This window comes from Corvus kubaryi, unplaced genomic scaffold (assembly GCF_017639235.1).
Source record: "Corvus kubaryi isolate FWS band 111438036 unplaced genomic scaffold, C.kubaryi_AGA036_p1.0 71, whole genome shotgun sequence".
NCBI lineage: Eukaryota > Metazoa > Chordata > Aves > Passeriformes > Corvidae > Corvus > Corvus kubaryi.
The window spans coordinates 7,135,774-7,154,798 of NW_024582059.1; the positions used below are offsets into that span (position 1 = coordinate 7,135,774).

Sequence of the window (19,025 nt, forward strand, 5' to 3'; positions counted from 1 at the left end):
ACATACCTTTCAGAGTGAAGCATTTGTTTTTGTTCTCTACAAGTGCTTGTTTGAATTCATGTTTGTTAAGGGGCTTGTAGTTAGTAAATCATGGAGGTTTCCCTTGGTAACATAAAAATAGGTGTGATTGGAAAATTTGTAGTGAGAAAATAATACTGCCTTTCACCCACTTGGACTTGACTTGGTGAGATATTTGAAAACCCGGTTTGACTTAAAAGTACATTTCTTTAAGAAAAAAAGTACCATTAAGACAGAAATTTTCCAGGAAGCACATAGAAATTGCAGCAACAACACCATGAATCATGTGTCCACCCAAGGACACAGCCTTTCCCAAGTGGTGGTGCTTACTGGTGAGGGAAACACAAAACACTTGAGTATGAAAGCAATACCAGCTTGAAAAACAAAGACAGATTTTCTGTAGCACATATAATTTAATTTTCCAGCCTTGTCCTTCTGTACACTAATTCAGTCACTTCTTATATTTAGGACCCCATGGCTTTGATAGGCACAGCCCTGGTGCCCTCTTGCCATTGCATTTGTGTGTGAAAATAGTTGTGCCCAGCTTTATACCACACTGCAACCTGTGCTGGTCGAAAGCCCAGGGGAGCAAATGGACAGACAACAGCCAGCTTGAGAAGGTTTTGGGTCAGGTCCTGGTGCTAATGCAAAAAGGAACGATACTTCTGAATGCAAAGTTTTGTCTTTGTCCTGTGCTGCTCCCTAAGGGAGCTGGGAACAGTGCCGTATTTTCACACACCAACAGGAGTGCGCAGGCAAGAGGAGGCAGACACAGACACTGGGATGAAGATTTGGCTTTAGCCCTCCAGTCTCAACTGAGGCTTTTTGAGGGCCTTTGAGTGGTTACAATGGATGACTCTGCAGCACGGCTGATAGAAATATTCCACTGAAGGTGCATCTGCTGATACCTTCAGAAAATTCTGTGCCTTTTGGTTTCATCCAGTTAGCCAGCAAGGGATTTCCTTGGGAGTCACTATGCTGCTGCATCTAATTTTGAACAGAAAATCCTGTTGGTGACAGAGTCCCAACATTTTGTTTTGGTGCTGTATATGTGGGCAGATTTAGTAACTTGCAAAATTCAGTACATCATAATGTTTCTGGGTCACTGAAGAGACTTGGCAAACTTTTGTTGTACTTTGTAATATGTTTTTTCTGTTTTAAGTCAAACCAGAGAGAGAGCCTTGACTTTGAGTGTTCTGATTTATTTCATCTGTTTTTAGAAGATATCTTTGGTTTTGTTGGACGGAGGGAAAAGAAGACCCTGGTGGAACATTGCACTCATAAAACAACAACAAAAAAGAAGAAACAATTATGAAACAGGAATATTTGAAGACACGGTACGTCAGTCATTTAATCTGCATCCAAATTAAGCTATTTTTAAAGTAGTATGTTCTTTCTAATTCTGCTACACTAATAAAGAAGGTTTATTCAGCAAGGGTTAACTTTCTCTTGTGCACAAGGATCTAATTCATTTAAATCCCTGTTGAGTTTTTAGCACACAAATGAAGTGTTATGTGGTTATGCTGGAGCACTTGGCATTGGGTGAATTTTTCCCATCGTAATGTTGACTTACCAGACATGTGCAAAGCCTGTCCACCTCACTGTGGCTGTGCCTGTGGAGCAGAAGGCAGCGCTGTGAGCAGCCCCGATGTGGATGGAGCAGTCCAGGTCTATGTGCAGTGACCCTCCTGCCACTGAGGAGGACAGTGCATTTTGCTGGGTAGATGACCTGACCCAAGGCACTCTGTATTTTCCGAACTAAGGAGTTTACAGATCTTGCAGACCTGGGAAGACTGAGAAAATGCTTGCGAAATTTAAACAAAACTGAGCATCTTCACACGCTGTAGGTGGGGACTTCGGTACATGCAGACTGCTTTTGGTAGCTGCAGGGACTTTATGCTGTGAAGTATTTTAGAGTGATGACACTCAAGACTAGGATTGCAGTTCTAATGTATGGATCACAGAGATTCAGGGGTAATACCAAGCCTAGGCCTGTATTGTAACACACCTTTGCAGTAACTGAAGGTGAAAAGTTGGTTTGCATGTGGCATGTTGAGTCCCACCCTGATATATGGCAAAATAATTGAAACATAAACAATTCTGTAAAGATAAGGGTGTATGTGGGCTTCTTGTTGTGAAAATACACATTATTGTAAACTTACCCAATTGATTGGGAAGAGAGGAGACACTAATACTTCATATACCAGTGCTGGGCTGGTTTTCATTTGCCAGGCCTTCTTTGTACTCTTTTGGCAAGGTAAAAGTCTTTGTAGGGTTGAAAATATAAATTGCACATCAGAAAAGGCTTTTTTTTACAATGCCAAACTAGTATAAAAGGGACTTAGTGTGGAGAGGGCCAGACTTATTGTTTGCCTTTCCTTGGCCTTTTCTCATCAACACAAACCAGCTTGTTCTGGAACTTTATCAGCATATGGACTGGAGTTATAATTTGGTTTGGACTGTTCTTTTTTTGGAAGGAAGTGTTGATGTTTCCAAAAAAGTGACTTTCTTAGGGTGTTGAAGCAACACACGCTTCTCTTCTGTGCTGTTCTTTATAAATGTGCAACCAGGTATTTACAGTATCTGTGCTTAGCAAATATCTCTTGACTGGGAAATTTTTGCCTACATGGTTGTGCTACAGGCACAGGAAGTCTTTAAAGATATTATGTTAAAAAAAAGCATCCTAGCTTGTGAAATCAATAGAAATCTTTCTTCTGGTTAAATTTTCAGTCCTGAAAGTTAAATAATTAAGACAAGGTGGTGTTAGGTCATAGGTTGTCCTCGATAATCTCAAAGGTCTTTTCCAACCTAGTTGATTCTGTGATTCTGTGAAGATTAAAAGATAGTTTTTCATGAGAGTTTTAGGGTGAGTCCCATGTTCATTGCATATTCATTTGAATACTCAATAAACTGAATTTAGCCTGAAAACCTATCCAGAAGCATGATGGGGATTTAATTCTCAGTGGTAACATTGCATGCAGGAAGACAAATGTAAATGGAGTAAAAATTACATCTGTTTTTGACCAGACAGTCCTGTGTTTATAGCTAGACACTCATCATACTTGCATTTTCATATGTTTTGTTTTCAGTGTTAACTTGAAAGAATATGAATCATGCAGAGGGCAAAGATCGAGGTAATTTTCCTGACACTGAATATTTTACTGTAGGATTCACAAACCACTTACCCTCAGCAGTATGAAAATCTTCTCATTGCCTTTAGGCTGTTGTGTTGTGAAAGGTTGCAGTGTAACATGTGTGTCCTACTTCCTGATTTCTCCATGGACTAATCCAAAAAGTCCTTGAAAATTTAGAATGCTCCTTTTTAATGTCACAGTACTTTGGAGTCACTGTCTCCTTGATAAATCTCTGTCTCTCCCCCCTTACTGATAAATTACCAGTGTTTGACATAAAAGTACACCTTAACTGTTTTTTATTTTTCAGTATTAGACTATGGAAAAAAAGGAGTGATGCTTTGAGGTGGAGCAAAAAAATAAGGAATAAAAAATGCTTTGACTTTTGTCATTATCAATGTTATATGGCAATATTCACCTACTTCAAGATTTTGCTGTACAGTGGAAGTGAAGTCTCTGCCAAGTGGGCAAATGTTCCTGAGCTATGTAAGATCAAAACCTGTTAGAAAAATGAATGGCAGCAAGCAGCCTGACATTAAGTTATACTGTTGATGATGAGGAGGGTGCATCTAGTTTTTGTTCTCTAAAAGCTAACTGCCAAGTGATGTGCTATTTTAGCCACTAAAAGCTTCTCTGAGCATGGCTTCTCATAGAATTATTCTTATTTTCCTTTCAAGCTGCATTCTCTTCTGTTATGTAGATGAACCTCATTGGCTAGGGATACTTACATCCAGATCCGTCAGTCCTTCAGTGCTCAACATCTCTACACCTGACTTGTGAGCTCCTAGCACTGGAAACAGAAAAAAGAAATCCAGCTTGGAGACCTAAGTTCCATATTCAGTGAATAAGCAGAAATCAGCATATGAGAACGAGATAGGCTATTGCAAAATGTTGTCCATAAATGTCAGTAATGAGAATTGCTAAGAACTACAAAGAAATAACATAAATATAAACCACGTAGTAGATGGAGAACTGAGATACTCTATAGATATATCCAGAAGGCTTAGATTTTGGAACAAACTTTGTTGGGAAGTAGCTGAATTGCTGTCACCGAGGTCTTTCAAGAGATTAGACAGAATCTAGGAGGGACAGTCTGGGCACATTGGAGCTTGATTCAAAAAAAGACAGCACTTATTTCATGGAATCAAATTACAAAAATGTCATGCTGGAAAAGATTTCAGAAGATTAACTTATTTGGTCCTGCTATGGGCATACTGACAACATGGTTGCAGTAAGGATTGGCTCTAGCTATTTTGTGAACAGGCTGATATTAGAAATCCATGAGCAATTCAAAATAATTGTGATGCTTTTGAAACCAAATACTGATTTTGTTTTCTTCTGAGCTAAAAGACTAGTACACCATGAATTAGTGGTAGGCCCCTTGCTGTACTGGGCCTTGTGACTTTTGGTGTCTCTAAACTGGGGAGGAAAATGCTGTCTTGATGAGCTCTTATATTTGTAAACAACAAATATTAACATACATAAAAATATTTACCAAACTTATGTCTACAAAGGTATAATTGCAGGCTAGACTGTCCTCAGCTAGTTGTTATGGACAAAATATCCTGTTGCATCCCTTTTAAAATCAGTGCATTTCTTTTTTGGCTGTATGCTTCAGATGAGTTCCACATGTACTCCAGATTTCCCAAATTCATCATTGGTGTCTTATTATCACTTGAAGTTGCTTCACAGTTAGGGCAGATCAAGGCTTCTCATTTGTTTTCCATAGCATGGATCACATTTTAATACAGAATGTCTTGTGTATCTCTCCTCTTCCCATTCTGCAGTTGTGAAACACCCTTGTGGTGTGGATAATTATTACATCCATGGAAAGTGAAGTTAGGAAAGTATTTCATGCAACTTTAGCTTCATAACAGTTTAACAAGCTGGGGCTGGGGAGAGCCAGCACTGTGTGACTGGCCAGTTCTCCACTGCAGGCCATTTCTGAGAACATCTGACAGTATCCTTTTATAGTATTTCACTTCTAACTTGTCTGTCTGAGTTCATTAGTGGTTGTTTCTAAGGATTCTGCCTTCCTTGAGTGCTCTGTCCCTTTCCATCTCTCTTTTCCTCTCTGCTGACAAGACCAATGCTAGAAAGCAGTGTGAAAGGCAGCACCCTCCAAGTCACAGGTTACTGACACTATGGGTGGGTTCAGGGGCTAGAGGAGAGAGACCACAGGCCAGTCCAGGCTTTTATTCCGGAAAACCGGAAGAAGGTCTGGTCAAGTATTCCTCACTATCCCTGCTTTTTGAAAAAGGATTAAATTTTCAGCCAAACACCCACCTCTAAGGAAACTGGTTGTGAGTCTCTTAAAAATGCTGGTTAAATGCAACTTGGCAACAAATCATCATGGGTCATCTCTTGACAAACAAGAGGTGGTACTTGCAACTTGCACTGAATTTCATTCCTATTGTAGCTGAACTTGGGGGAATGATACTAATATATTTGGGGCTGAGAGAGAGCTGTTTTTCAGAGGCGTGTATGGACCTCCTTCTTCCTTTCCATACAGTTTATTCTAGTGGGTTTTCCACTCTTTCAAAGATGACTAACAGCATGGAAGACTCCCTCCATAACCAGTTAGAGCCATTTTCTGGCTCTGCTCAATAAAATAGGCTAGCCAGGATGAATACATTTTTATAAGCCAATTTAACCCATGGGGTTTGTATGGTCATTTAATGTTTCTCTCCCTTTTTCCTCATGAAGAGGTGCTGCCTGCTCATTGTTTGTAATCAGAAAGACACTTTGAGGATATCTTAAGGGGTTAAACTGACCAAGTTTATTTTGTTTGGTCATTAGGATTGTACAGAACACAATACAAATGTGTACATTACCAATCCAAAATGAGTGCTCTGTTGCTTTGATTACAACAACAGGGATTAATTAAGCTCTGCCAGACATATTACTGCGTTTGTATTTGTACACACTTAGTGACAATATAGCCGTTGTCACAGATGGATGGCAGGGCTGGGTGGATGACTGGTCTGGCCCCAGAGGGCATTTCTCATGAGCTTGTGTTGTTAAAGCCCTCAGAAGCCCAGGAGCATTCCTGCATGCCTTGTACCAGGGCATCCCTAAGCAAAGATGTGCTGCCAGCTCTACTTCAGCATGTAGCACCTGGGAGCACCACCGTGCCACTGCCAGGTGAGGCATCTCTCATGGGAATAGAGTTCACAAGCATGCTGTTTAATTGAAATACAAAACATTATGGACACTGGCTAAAAAGACACCATTTTGATGTATTGGGATGTCTTGCTTCCTCAGTCTTTCATAAAATCCCTGTAGAAGCTAAAAGTAAAGGTTCTCTTGGAAGTGTGATGTGAGGGAAAAAAAGCATTCTGCATTTCAGCTGTTCTTTAATGAAATCTAATATGTGGATATTACGAGAGGAGATGGCATCGTGGGGTAGAAAGTTCTTAGAAGGCCAAACCCACTGTGAAAATCTGTTTCAGTACTAACATGGAAGCATGAATTTAGTTGCACAATGGTTACTCACCAGTTCTGAAAAAAACATAGAAATTGTTTCCAGGTTCAAATTAGACAAAGCAACGTGTGCTCTGTGACACACTGGTCCTCAATTTTATGGCAAGAACCTCCAGTTTCTTTGGCAATTCAAAGCAGAGCTCCACAGTGCACTGAAAATTTTGTGGCAGCTTCATAAACACTCCCAAACTCTGGAATATATTGAACAGTGAGTGATTTGATTACACATATTAAGTGGATTGAAATTGCTCCTTGTATATGGTTTAAATGAGGCTTGAGCTGGGGTTTTGGCGTGGTGAAGATGGAAGGAGCTTGAGACAGAGAAGGGAAGATCTTCGGTGTATACACTGAAGCCAGAGGACTTGGAAGAGGGGTTTTGGGGATTTAATGAATACAAATTCTCCCTATTTTTTCTATATTTACTGTGAGCACTAGTTTTGTCTGCTGGATGATGGGTGAGCAGGAAGTGTAGGGTGTGCTTTGGGTGACCTGGAAGATGAGCAGGTGCTCTGCAGAAACAAAGGGTTTGGCCCAGGCACTTCAGACCCAGACAGGGCTGTTCTACTTGGATGGAGCTCTTCTGGGATATTGTAGCAAATAAGGTAAGGTAGTAATTGAAACAGTTTCTGAGCAGTGTTTGCTAACCTAGATACTTAAAATGACAAATACATTGAAAGCTGAAATCTGTGTTGAAATACTTTTCTTCTCTCTTTTGGACCAAGTAGGTTTTTAGATGACAACTGGCATATCAGCCAGTGCAATTCCAGGGCAAAGAACCTTCAAATTTGATTATTTCTAAGTATTAGGACCTTTCTGTCACATAACTCAGGCAATTGATGGCTTATCTGAACCTTTTGCTGAGATCTGTAACTGGAGACAAGAGCATTTCCAAACTTAACATATTTCACCCAATTAGAAGCAAGGTCTAAAAAAAATCCCCTCTTTTCAACAGTCAAATAAGGAGGGGATGAAGGTAAAATTAGTCCAAGTATTATCTCAGACTACAGGATACTTTGCTTTTGTTTGATAATGAGACTATATTTTGTAAGGCAGACTGTGGGAACAAAGGTAGCCAGGGGTAACTGTGGAAGTGCAAATGAGTGTGTGTGCAATTGAAGAGTAGCTGGATAATGTCCATCTCATAATAGTCCAAGATATGGCAGAGGAAATTGCAGGTCTGGTAGAAAGGATTTTTAATAACCTATGAACTCCAAGGCAGCACTTTATGGTTGGGGGATAATGCCTGTAACACCCTCTGTTGCAGGAAGGGAAAAATGATCTGGGCAGCTCGTTAGTGTCACTTCAGTAGTATGCAGAGATTTGAAACAATAGAGAACAAAGATAGGCAAGTGAAGAATGTAAAAATTAAAAGCAACTGGAGTTTTTCAAAGGTGAATTGTACCAGGTTAGATGATATTTCTCTTTTACAAGGTAATTCCTCTGCAAAGGAAGTGAAGTGTAGAGATTCAATCTAGCAGGGCTTCAGTGCCACTGAGCTGTGCAGGAGCCTAAAATAACCTGAGGGAGATGGGAATTTGTAGGCAGACTCTCAAGTGGTAGGGGACAGTTTAAAGAAGAGGCCACAGAGCCACCACCTGAAAGGGCAAGGGTTGAGCTGGAGGAAGAGAGCCATGGCATTCCTCCTGCAGCATCTGGAAAGTGTTCCTGTTTAATTGTGCCATTGATGACTTTGTCACCAGAAGTCACAGCATGCTAAAGCACAGGGTGAGGAAACCAGCTGGGAGTTGTTGTCTGCTGAAAGAAAGTTTGAAATAATATCCTGGCAAAACCAGATGGACCTTCTGGATGGTGTGTGAGCAGCTGGACAAAATATAGCAAGGCAAAGGGCAAGGTGAAGGAAGTTAACACCTCAGTACACATTCCTTTGATGAGACATCCTAGTGTAACCTCCTATGCTGAGTAAAAGTTGCTTGCTTTATTAAACAGTCTTTAATTAGGTGATCCCAAGCTACTGTTTCTCATAGCATGTCAACTGAGTTCCACGTAAAGACTCTTAAGGCTGAGATTACTCTGAGAGCTAGGGGTGGATCAGGCAATTTGTTTGTTTGTTTTTTTAATTGCTTTTTCTTCTGCAGAAGTTAAAGGTAGGGACTGTATGAAGGGCAATGCAGAAAGATAATGTTTAATGCATATAAACACTGTTGAATATCTACATCAGGAACTTTCTGTCTCTAATGGCAGCACTGCTTAAGCCAAAATTTCCTTTTGGGAAAAAGAATAACAAGGAATTTAAAAAAATATTTATGAAATTTTGGGAAAAGTGAAATCTGTGTTTGAGAATGTTTTGATTGGCAAAAATGTTTTGGTTGTTCTACCGCTTGCTAAAAAACCTGATTTTTTTTTAAGAACTAAAATTTCTGCATGTTTGGAGGGTAGCTTACTAAACACTGGTAAAAACATTTCAACATTAAAAAATACAATAATCTTATCTATATGCATATATGCTGGATTTATATTGCCTAGTTAGTACTTTTTAAAGTTAAATAGAATGATAAAAAAGCATTAAATATTTTCATGTCTCTATTCTCAGCTCTAGCACAGGAGGTTTTTAGAGGTAGATTGTTGAGACCCACTTTACAGTGACTACGACAAGTTAGTGTTGGGCTGGGGAATGTATTTCCAGAAGTGGTGCAGATTGCTGTTGGGAAAAGTACAGATTTGCATTCTCCTGTCTTTAGACTTAGAAATAGGGAGAGAGGCGATGTAGGACTTGCTTTTTTCTGTAATCACTGGTGAATCACTTAGAGAAAGTTTTCTAACTTGGGTCACTCTAACTAGCTTACAATTCCAAATTAATCTGTCAGCCTGTGTGGCATATGTTGCAGAGGGCCCAATCAACCTGTTTATACTGGCTTTGGGAGTGGACACACAAATTAAAAAAAAAAAAGTGGATTTAGGTGCTGAACATCAGGCATCTGACTTTGAGAAAAAATAATACTACTTTTAATCTGTCTTGCTTTACTTTCTTCTTAATGTGAGATCCCAAGCTGCAAACCGAGATTATCTTGACGTTTTCCTTTGCCTTTTTCAAGGAAAAATTCTTGCTGGTTTCTATTCAGCAGAGCTTTGGACAGAGCAAGGGCTGAGAATAGAATGATTAAGCCTCAGTCAGAACCTCTCTTGCTTCTTTGTGATTTCCAGAACTGCATTCTAAGTCACTCAGATGCACCTCCAGCACCAGGAATTAATCATCTGCTGACAGAGTGAAAAGCCATTAGTTTTATAGGAGCTTTTCCCCCTTGAAATTCCATTGCTGTTTGACTCTTTCTGAGAGATGATGTTGAAACTGAGGATGAATTCAGTTTCAACATTTTCATATTCTTTGCAGTCACTGCCAGGAAAGTGCTCAAATCTTATGCAATAATGGCCTGGACTCCTTTCAACGTTTGCTGTGGTCGTCACGGCACTGTAATGATCTCAGCTCCATACATCCTGAGTGCTGGATGCAATCTGCTTGGAGATGCTTCTCTGCACAGGGCTGAAACTTCAGAAGCAGTCATAGAATCATAGAAACCCCTGATCTGGAAGGGACCCATAAGGATTATCGAGTCCAGCTCCTGGCCCTGCACAGAACCATCCCCAAGATGCCTGAGAGCATTGTCCAAAGGCTTCATGAGCACTGTCAGCCTTGGAGCTGTGACCTCTCCCCTGTGGAGCCCTCTCTAGTGCCCGAACATCCTGTGGCTGTGATACCCAACCTCCCCTGACACAGGTTCATGCCATGCTCTCAGGTCCACTCTGTGAGTTGTATTGGCAGGAACCCTCCCGTGTGGCACTAGAGCAGATAATGGAGTGGCTCTGGGTAAAGCACAGGTACAGCACAGGTACAGCAGTGTTCCCAGCCCTGAGCTGCCCTGCCTGGGTACTGGTGGCAGCCTTGCCCAGCAAACAGTACTGCAGGCTGTGGACCCCAGGTGCAGCTGCCCACAAAAGCTTGCTCACGTGCCTTCATGTAGTGCAGCCTTCCTTCCCACCCAGTGTCCTGGTGCTCCTGTTGATCCTGCTGCAAACATGGGCTTTTTGTACCCCCACAGCTCCTGGGAGATGCAGATGCCAAGAAGCAGGCTCTTCTTTCATGTATCCCCCTCTATTGTTTAGAGCACCATCTAAGCACCTAACGGGTTTTATTTTAATGTAGAAATATACACAATGTGATTTGGAATTCACCTTTGGCTCTCCAGTTTTTAGGGAAGGCTGCCTTGTGTAATAATTTTCAAGTTGCAGTGATTTCCCCATTTCCCTCAGACAGCCACGTTACTGACTGCTCATTCCAGAAGGAGATGGTGTTGGCTAATGGCTGGAACATTGTAGCCTTGTCACCTTGTTTATAGCACCTCTCTGTTACTATCCATATGACCTACAGCACGGGGGCTAAGCTATTTCTTTATCATTTTTACTGTCTGTGAAAGAAGGTTAAACCCACCAACTTTGTGGGATGTTGTAAAGCTTTAATGGATCAAAAGTACTTTAAAATTATCAGGTAAATGATTGCAAATAAATACCCAGACAGCTATTAGAATTCTCTAATTCTCCTCTGACGCACAACGTCTGGCTACTTTGAAGTGCCCCTTCTGTGTTTGTTTGGGGTCTTTTTAGTAGCTAAATTCTGTTAGTGTGGAGAAACAGGAATAGTTCGTGCAAACACAAAAAGCCCTGAAGATGGAAAGAAAGAGTATTTATATGAGACAGGAAAAGAATGACTCAATAATTAGTTTTTGGAAGAGAGCATTTGATAGGGAAAGTGGATAAATTTAAAGGTCAGTCTCAGTTACAAAATACTATTCAGATTACTTAATATAATACCAATTTTTCTGTTATTTCATCCCTATGAGACAAAATGCTTGCAGTTATTCAGGCAGCAGACTCTTCCCTTAAGAAATTCAAGCAATCCAAAACATAATTGCCTCTCACTCATTGAAGGCATATTTCCACAAACTCTCACCTCTCTCTCCAACCTCAAGGTTACTACATGGAGATTATAATGAGAAGGAAACTCGATATATTCTTTGTCTTCAAACTTGTAGAATTGTGATACCCAAAGGAACCAGTACTTTGTGATTTATGACTCCTCTATTTTGTTATGAAGAGATGTTAAACATCTTTAATACGTTAAATATCGTGTTATCCAAGTTTGGCTGCTGATTGCAACATGCTCACCCTTTATTCTCTAGAAGAATTTGCAGAATACCTTTCTGTAACTTTCCACATTGCTATCAGCTCTGCAGTGCTATGCCTTATGTATAATTGAAGTTTTTCCAGTTGTCTGGGTAATTGTACCATCTGAGGGATATTACCCTCCTTTGTAGCCTGCAGATTCTTCTGAATCATTTCCTATGTTAAGAAAACATTTTATTTTTGTATTAAAAAAGTCTCCAAACCTGATTTAAACTAAATGCATAGTATGTTCTCCTCTTCTCAGAGGGGTCTCACACAGCCCTTGACTGCACTTCCATTAACACCAAGAAAAATTCCTTTTCTGCTTGAAAGGGAGTAAGTGATAAAGTGCTAAAGTGCTGTTGGGGTGTTGGTGATAGTATCAAGCTGCACAGCATTTTTAACAGATAATACTGAAACATGAGGCAAACCTACAAAAAAAAAAAAAAAGGACAAGGAAAGAAAAAAGAGAAAGAAAAGACAACTCAGAATAATTTAAACTGAAATGTTGTGTAAGCCAACAACAGGACACCAAGCCAGGAATCAAACAGGTCTGTGCTCTGTTCTGCCTTTTGCCTGGAAATCATGTTCTACCCCAAGTCAACAGTTTAGCCAGGAAGCAAAGCAACTTTTTTCTTCAGAGACACTGAGTGAAGCTGTGAGTACTGCAACTGGTTGACTGCAGGAATGTTGCTTGATTGTCTCAAGGTGCAAAGTTTTTAAGCATTATCTTTAATTATGTTTAATTTTAAATGCAAAGCTGACTGGTAAAAAGATTTGCTGCTTGGTCATACCACTTCCTTTCCATTTATATTCAATTTGTATTTGGTTATTAGAGCAAAAATTAATATTTTTAGAAGTTTGGTGTAAAAACAAACAAACAAAATAATCACCAGGACAGTACTATACTACTGAATCATAACTTTGCTCTTCCAGGAGGGTTTGTGGCAAGACATGGACATATTACTCCAGGGAGATGGCAGTGGGAAGCCTTTCCCCATCCCTTCATCTCATGGAAACACACTTCTGTATGCATGGCAGGTGTCACTTTCTTCAAGAAGGAAAGAAGGAACCTGAACAGAGAGCTGAGCTGAAGCCTGGCCTGAGACCATACAGGCTTTGTGCAGCCTCTCAGTCTGAGCCCTGGAGAAAGATGTGTAAACTTGAGACTTCACAGCTGATTTCTACAGATTCTTCCACAAATGCAAATCCTACCGGTCAGAAATTGGAGGTGTAAAAAGTCTGCTTCATTTTGCTCACCTGAATAAGAGATCTCTTGCCTTTCAAGAGCATGGTGACTTGTCATCAGTATAGTAAAACATGCTGTCGCTTTTCTCTAAAGGATGTAAAGACCTGCAGTGACATAAAACCCGGAAGGTGTCAAATCCTATGAAAATGAAAAGATGAAAACAACAGAGTATTGCAAATCTCCTTTTGTTTAGTTGAGACAAAATGTTTAGGAGCCAGAAGGTGCTGCAGTAGTACTGAAGGCTTAGATTTCAAGAACAGAAGTTTTACAAATCTACAGAAACTTTCAGCATGTGCTTTTGTCCCATTGGAACAGCCGTTGGTATACGTGTTCTATTGAACAGGGATTGGATTATACGCGTTCTTTAAATTAAGTACATCCTTAACTGCCTAGTTAGATCAGGGTCGTAGTGGCCTGGATATGATGAGAAGTACTGCAGATCCAGGGATGTGCAAACAAGCTGGAGAATTACATTAAGAAATCTGAATTTAGGATGCAACAAATTAAAATTCCTCTGAAAAAAAATATGCAGAGAACAAGTAAAAAACGAATTTGACTTCACAAGGGACTACTCAAAAAGTCTGAGGTTAACAAATGAACTCTGGAAATGGAAAACAGAGGTGGCAGCTACACAAGAACATTCTCTAAGTTACTGCTAGCCGGAAAAAATGAGAGTTAAAAGCCATGATGAGTTAAAACTGGGCAAGGCAAAGCAATTCAGGGATGAGGAGGGGCATTTATAAGCATTTTAATGGTACTGTGGGCAAATGTGAAATGGCCTGATAATCACTGAGAGGAAAGTAACCCAAAACCTTCCACATTGCAGATACTCAATTTCTTTTTCAAGGTATGTTAGCAGTCGGATAGGGGTTTCAAGTAAAGTATCTACTGATTGGAACAGAAGAAAGATGTCTCAAAACCAAGAGTGCTTAAAAATCAGATGGAAGTGTGTGCATCAGACAGTCTCCAGGGTACAAAGAAACAGGCAATAAGGGAAATAATGGGTAAAAAAAGGTGACGAATACTGGTACCTTCTCTAAGCTGGGGACTCCTGAAAAGTTCATCCAAAAAATGTCACTCCTATCAAGGCTGGTACAGCCTTCCAAGAATACTCTTCTGCCTAGCATGGCTATGGATACAAAATGAGTCACAAGTCTCTGGAGGGAAATTGTTTTTTGACTACTTGGGATATGCATCAGTGGACCACTTGTGACAGCATTTATTGCATTCACAACTCTGAACTCACAAAGCCCTCTGGAGCATCCCTGGGATCCCACACTGAATCTCCACCCACTTGTCTAGCTGTTTGCCATCTCTTATGTGGCCAACAGCATGAGAGCATTTTCCAGATGAATAAAAAAAAGTACATGGAGACCAGTTGGAAGAGCAAACCCTGGTATGTGTAATCCTGTGGCTGCCAGAGTAACAGTGAAACATGGTCTCTGCTTAGTTCATATGCTCATGGCTTCAATGGAAGTGTATGTCCTTGTGTTTCTTGTCCTTTCTCTGTTCTTCAAGAAGTCTTCAGGCATGGCAGCACACAGACAGCCACACATGCACCCGCTACCAGTGAATGAGGGAACTGAAACTCTGGGGCAAGGAGGTGACCCAGGAGAACAAAGACTAAATAGGAGGTGGGTGAGGTTGGAAGTGCCATGGCAGGGAGGAGATGTGGGTAGGGTGGATTGGGTCTCCAGTGCAGGCTGGGTTGGGAGCCATGCTGATGTTCCTCAGAACTCTTAGATCTATACCCAGCACTGCTGGCTTGGGGAGGCCTGAGGGGGCCTGGCCGAGGTGGTGGAAGAGACAGACCTGGATGAAAACAAGCTGAAGAACAGCATATTGAGCCAAGGCTGTGAGAGAGAGCCAGAACTGCCTTAAGGATCTGCAAAACAATGAGATTTCTGAGTTCATGATTTCTCTGCTGCCAGCAGATGCCTGGGGAGATCACTGGCAATCAACGTGTTCATATCCCCAGAGAGCTCTGACAACCTACTCAGACCACTCGTTGCTTCTCCTTGCTCAGACTCAGAAGCCTGGTGATGCTGTAGACAGTGAAGATCAAGGTATTATGCTGCCACTGCTCATTAGGTAGTGCCATCCACCGTGTGTGTTGAGACACAGAAAAATGTACTGTGGTAATGGCATTCAGGGCCCATCTGTCCCTGGAAGATGTACTTGCAAGGGCTAAAATTAAACAGCATGGATGATTTTAATTCTGGGTTTCTTCAGCAGTATTTTGGGAGAAACCTTAATATCGTGTTTTGAACAGAGATTTCTTTGCATAATTTCCTGGCTTTACTTCCCTGGCACCTTCTTTCTGCTGGCTACTTGTGTGGAAATATTCCCTCCCAGACTTCCTCCTTCCAGCTGTGCCACTCTGCTTTGGAGCCTGATGGATTCTTCCTGCTCAGCACCTGAGTCCAGCAAGAAGCACCATCAGGGCAGAGGAGACAAGGCAGGTGTGTGTGGTCTTGTTGTGTGTCAGCTGTGCCCAGCATGGGCAGCATCCCTGAGCAAGCACAAGGTGGACCTGGGACAGGGCATCCCTTAGTATCTGCAATCTGTGCTATTTCAGAGGTTTTCCAGTAATTAAACCTCAGGCAGATTTGTACCATGGGAGGAGATAGGAGTAGGGATAAATAGGATAAATGGGAGTATTTAAGCTGTAGATATATTGACTTAAGTAAACAGGTGTCTCTTGTAAAAGACAGTAAATGAGAATATCTCATGTGAAGTCTGATGTTCTTACCATGTATACTGATAACGGAGAAGGGCTGTCTATGAATGCTTGTGGAGCCAGAAAGGGCAGTGTGTATAAATTCAGGCTCTGCTCTGTAGCATGCTGCTTCCCTGGGCTTTTGTTTCAGCCTCACCACTCAGTCTTGGGAGTGAGCATATGTCCAAAAAGTGATTTAAGAAATCTAGGAGCTCATGGGTCTGCAGCTTGTTGTTGGCAGTGCAATGTGGTGCTGCGGCGCATTGGTGGGGACAGCAGCTCTTGGTCACTCCCCCGTTTGGCTTCACCCTGCACTGTGTGCAGGTGAGGGCCCATTGAGCTCACATTCCACCACGGGGCAGAAACGGCTTCTGGTTCTCTGCTGCAGCACTCAGTCATCTGTGAGATACAGGTCCTGGAGCCTGGAGTCACATATAGCCCTGGGTTTTATACATTGCTGAGAGGTTTATGAGGCCATCTGTATTGAGCCAGTGACATGGCACAATGTTGTTTTTTCAAAAATTAGGCAGTATTTCCATAAATATAACTTCTGGTATTAATTTCTGAATTTTACTATTTATCTGTTCTAGTGAATAATGGAAATAATTTGATATAAGTGACAGTAGAGGTAAAATTCAATGCCATGAATTAGCAATAGTTTTGAGTTTCAGTATGCATACTGAAAACACTCTTATCTGGAGTTTGCAAATTATGGATTATAATCTGAGGCTTTTTAGTTTACATGCTGTCTATCTATCTATCTATCTATCTATCTATCTTATTTATCTCCAGGAGCCAAAGCAAGGCTCATCTTTTCACTGCTGATCTCACTTAATTTTTTATTTCACTTTGATCTGTTTAGGATATCTTTGGGCTCTCCTTTTGCCCAGAGAGTGGTATCTAAAGGAGTTTAGAAGTATTATGTAATGTTTGTTAAATAAATCCTGAGAGGTAGAGGAGTACAGATTTCCCAGTTATGATTAAGGAACTGAGATGTTTATGTAGAAATAAATGGGATTCAGGTGCTACATAGTTTCCAGAATTGGCCTGAGAGGTTTTAGACTATTGGGACTGGCTGATATGCATGTTGAAAAGCATTGCAAGAAAGCTGTATGAGCAATGTGTTTTGAAATGTGATACTAAAAACTCATCCAAGGACCAACATTCAGCACTGCAAACATTATCCCATTCTTATTTTAACATTTCAACAGACACTGTGGTTCTATTTGGAATTTTATATTTGGCATTCTTTTTGGTTGGTTTTATCTTGTGCTGTCTTAAAAACTGTTAGCTTAGTAATTAATTCACTCAGCATGAGTGGATTTTACAGTGATAGAAGTATCAATAAGGGCCTTTCTGCCAAGACTGTGGTGGTGTTAGATGCTATGTAACTCTCAGGGTGGAAGTATGTGTCACAGCAAACTGAAAAACTGGGATCTAATGGTAAAGTTTGAATCCCTACGGAAGCATCTAGAAAGTAACTTTTTTCAGACATGCTGGTTATTTGTCAAGTATATGCCACACAGAGAGGCATATTTACCTCTTGAAAACCATGCACATATTTCTGAGTTTACCAGTTGACTTGGTCATGTACTTGTGAGAAGAGATTGATCTACAGGTTAATTATTTCACAGTTACTGTATGTTCATTGATAATCCCTAAAAGACCAGGAAAGAGGTGATGTCTTGTTCCCCAGGGCAAGAGCACAGGACATGCCTAGAAGTAGGTGGAAGATGCACCAGCTTAGAAATGAAAGCAGCAATAATGACAACAAAATGTCAAGGTGCTAACATCTTGTGGCAGTATTAAGAAACGGCCTAAATCAAGATCAAACATTGGTGTTTTTTCGTATAAGATAATGCACGTGATAAAGCTTTTTTCCTGTTGTCCATTTTTATTGAGCAGTTGAACTTCTCAGGAGAAAGAATTACATGGGGATTTTGGCATTGGTGTGCCAAATTTATTTTATTGATCCAGTTATAAGTGCCGTGCGCAACTGTGCTAAAAAGCTGTAGGGACCAGCCCATGGAAAACGCGTAACCATGGGCTGGTCCATGGGTCTCGGGAAGGCTGTCTCTCCCAGGCAGGACCAACGCAGCTCACAGGGATGTAAATGTGCAGCACAGAGCTGTCAAAAAGTTAAGGGATTCCTGAGAGCAGCCCAGCTTTCAGCAATCTGCATCCTAAGTAATCCAAAACTCTTGGGCTTGCAAAAGCTACTTTTTAAAATTGGTCTCATTAACTCTCTTTATTTGCATGCTTCAAAAAATACTTGTTTTACGTGAAGAAGATGTTAACAGAGGTTCTCTGCTTTGCTGATTACAGATTTATGATTTTTGGATATATGTTACAATATTTTGTGGTTTTCTATCTTTAGTTTTTTGGCTTAACCCAGGCCAATCAACTCAGTCTCTTGAGGTAACAGAGGAACTACAAAATATCACTTAACAGCAAGCAAAATGAGTGCTATACAATACCACGGTGGATGATTTTAGTGCGTTCCCATCTATGAATTCATCAGACTTCTTGGAAGTAAAGCAACTTTGTCCTGAAAATAAAAGTATGTGTCCACAAAGGGCATCAAATCTCCCTAATCTGGCAATTTTAATTTCATTTTTATATTCTTAATAAATGTTCACAGAGTAATAGTGATTGAGTTCATTGATACTTCAGACTTAAATAAATTTCTCAGTGAACCATTCTCTGGCGGTGTTACAGAATGGGTTTATTTTAATTGAAAACCATGCTGGGAAACGTGGGATGTTTGTATGCTCAATTCAGATTTTCTGCCTGCAAGGAGCCGCCATATCCTCGGGATAACCTTTTGCCTTTTCCCTCCCCATCCCTGCGGCACGCTGCCCTCCTGGAAGTTCTTTTCCAGGCATGGGGAAACAAGGATGACCATCCCTGTAGCCATGATTGTTTCTCCTCACCCTGATATGGCTGCTCCCACTTGCTGGTGCACTCCAGAGTCTCTCAGCTGCTTTCCCTGCCATCCCACTGTGATCCTCAGGGCTGTCTGCCTCATTTGGGCTCATGCAGCCCAGCCTTGTGCTACTGTTTGAACATGGAGAGGCAAGCCTGAGTGTCAGGGCCAAGAAGTGTCAGAAGCATAAAGAAAAAGTTAGAGGGATCACTGTGCACAGCAACATGCAACCTGAAAAGGCAGAGAGAAATGTCAGAATGCTAATTCCTAGGCTATAAACAAATGGCATATACAGAAGGAAAAATTTCAATCTTAAAAGAAAAA

At 40.9% G+C, this 19,025-nt stretch overlaps 1 long non-coding RNA gene across 8 annotated transcripts in view; it reads left to right on the forward strand.

Annotated features, from left to right (window-relative positions):
* The window catches only part of LOC121674823, a 210,883-nt gene that overhangs the window by 43,538 nt on the left and 148,320 nt on the right, over positions 1–19,025 (forward strand). For 5 of the 8 annotated variants that reach the window (XR_006019864.1, XR_006019863.1, XR_006019861.1 and 2 more), the window contains exon 4: positions 1,239–1,355. This is a non-coding gene — a long non-coding RNA (uncharacterized LOC121674823). Of the gene's footprint in view, positions 1–1,238; positions 1,356–12,743; positions 15,519–19,025 lie in introns of all 8 variants that reach the window. The other 3 variants (XR_006019857.1, XR_006019860.1, XR_006019858.1) reach the window with 2 other exon arrangements.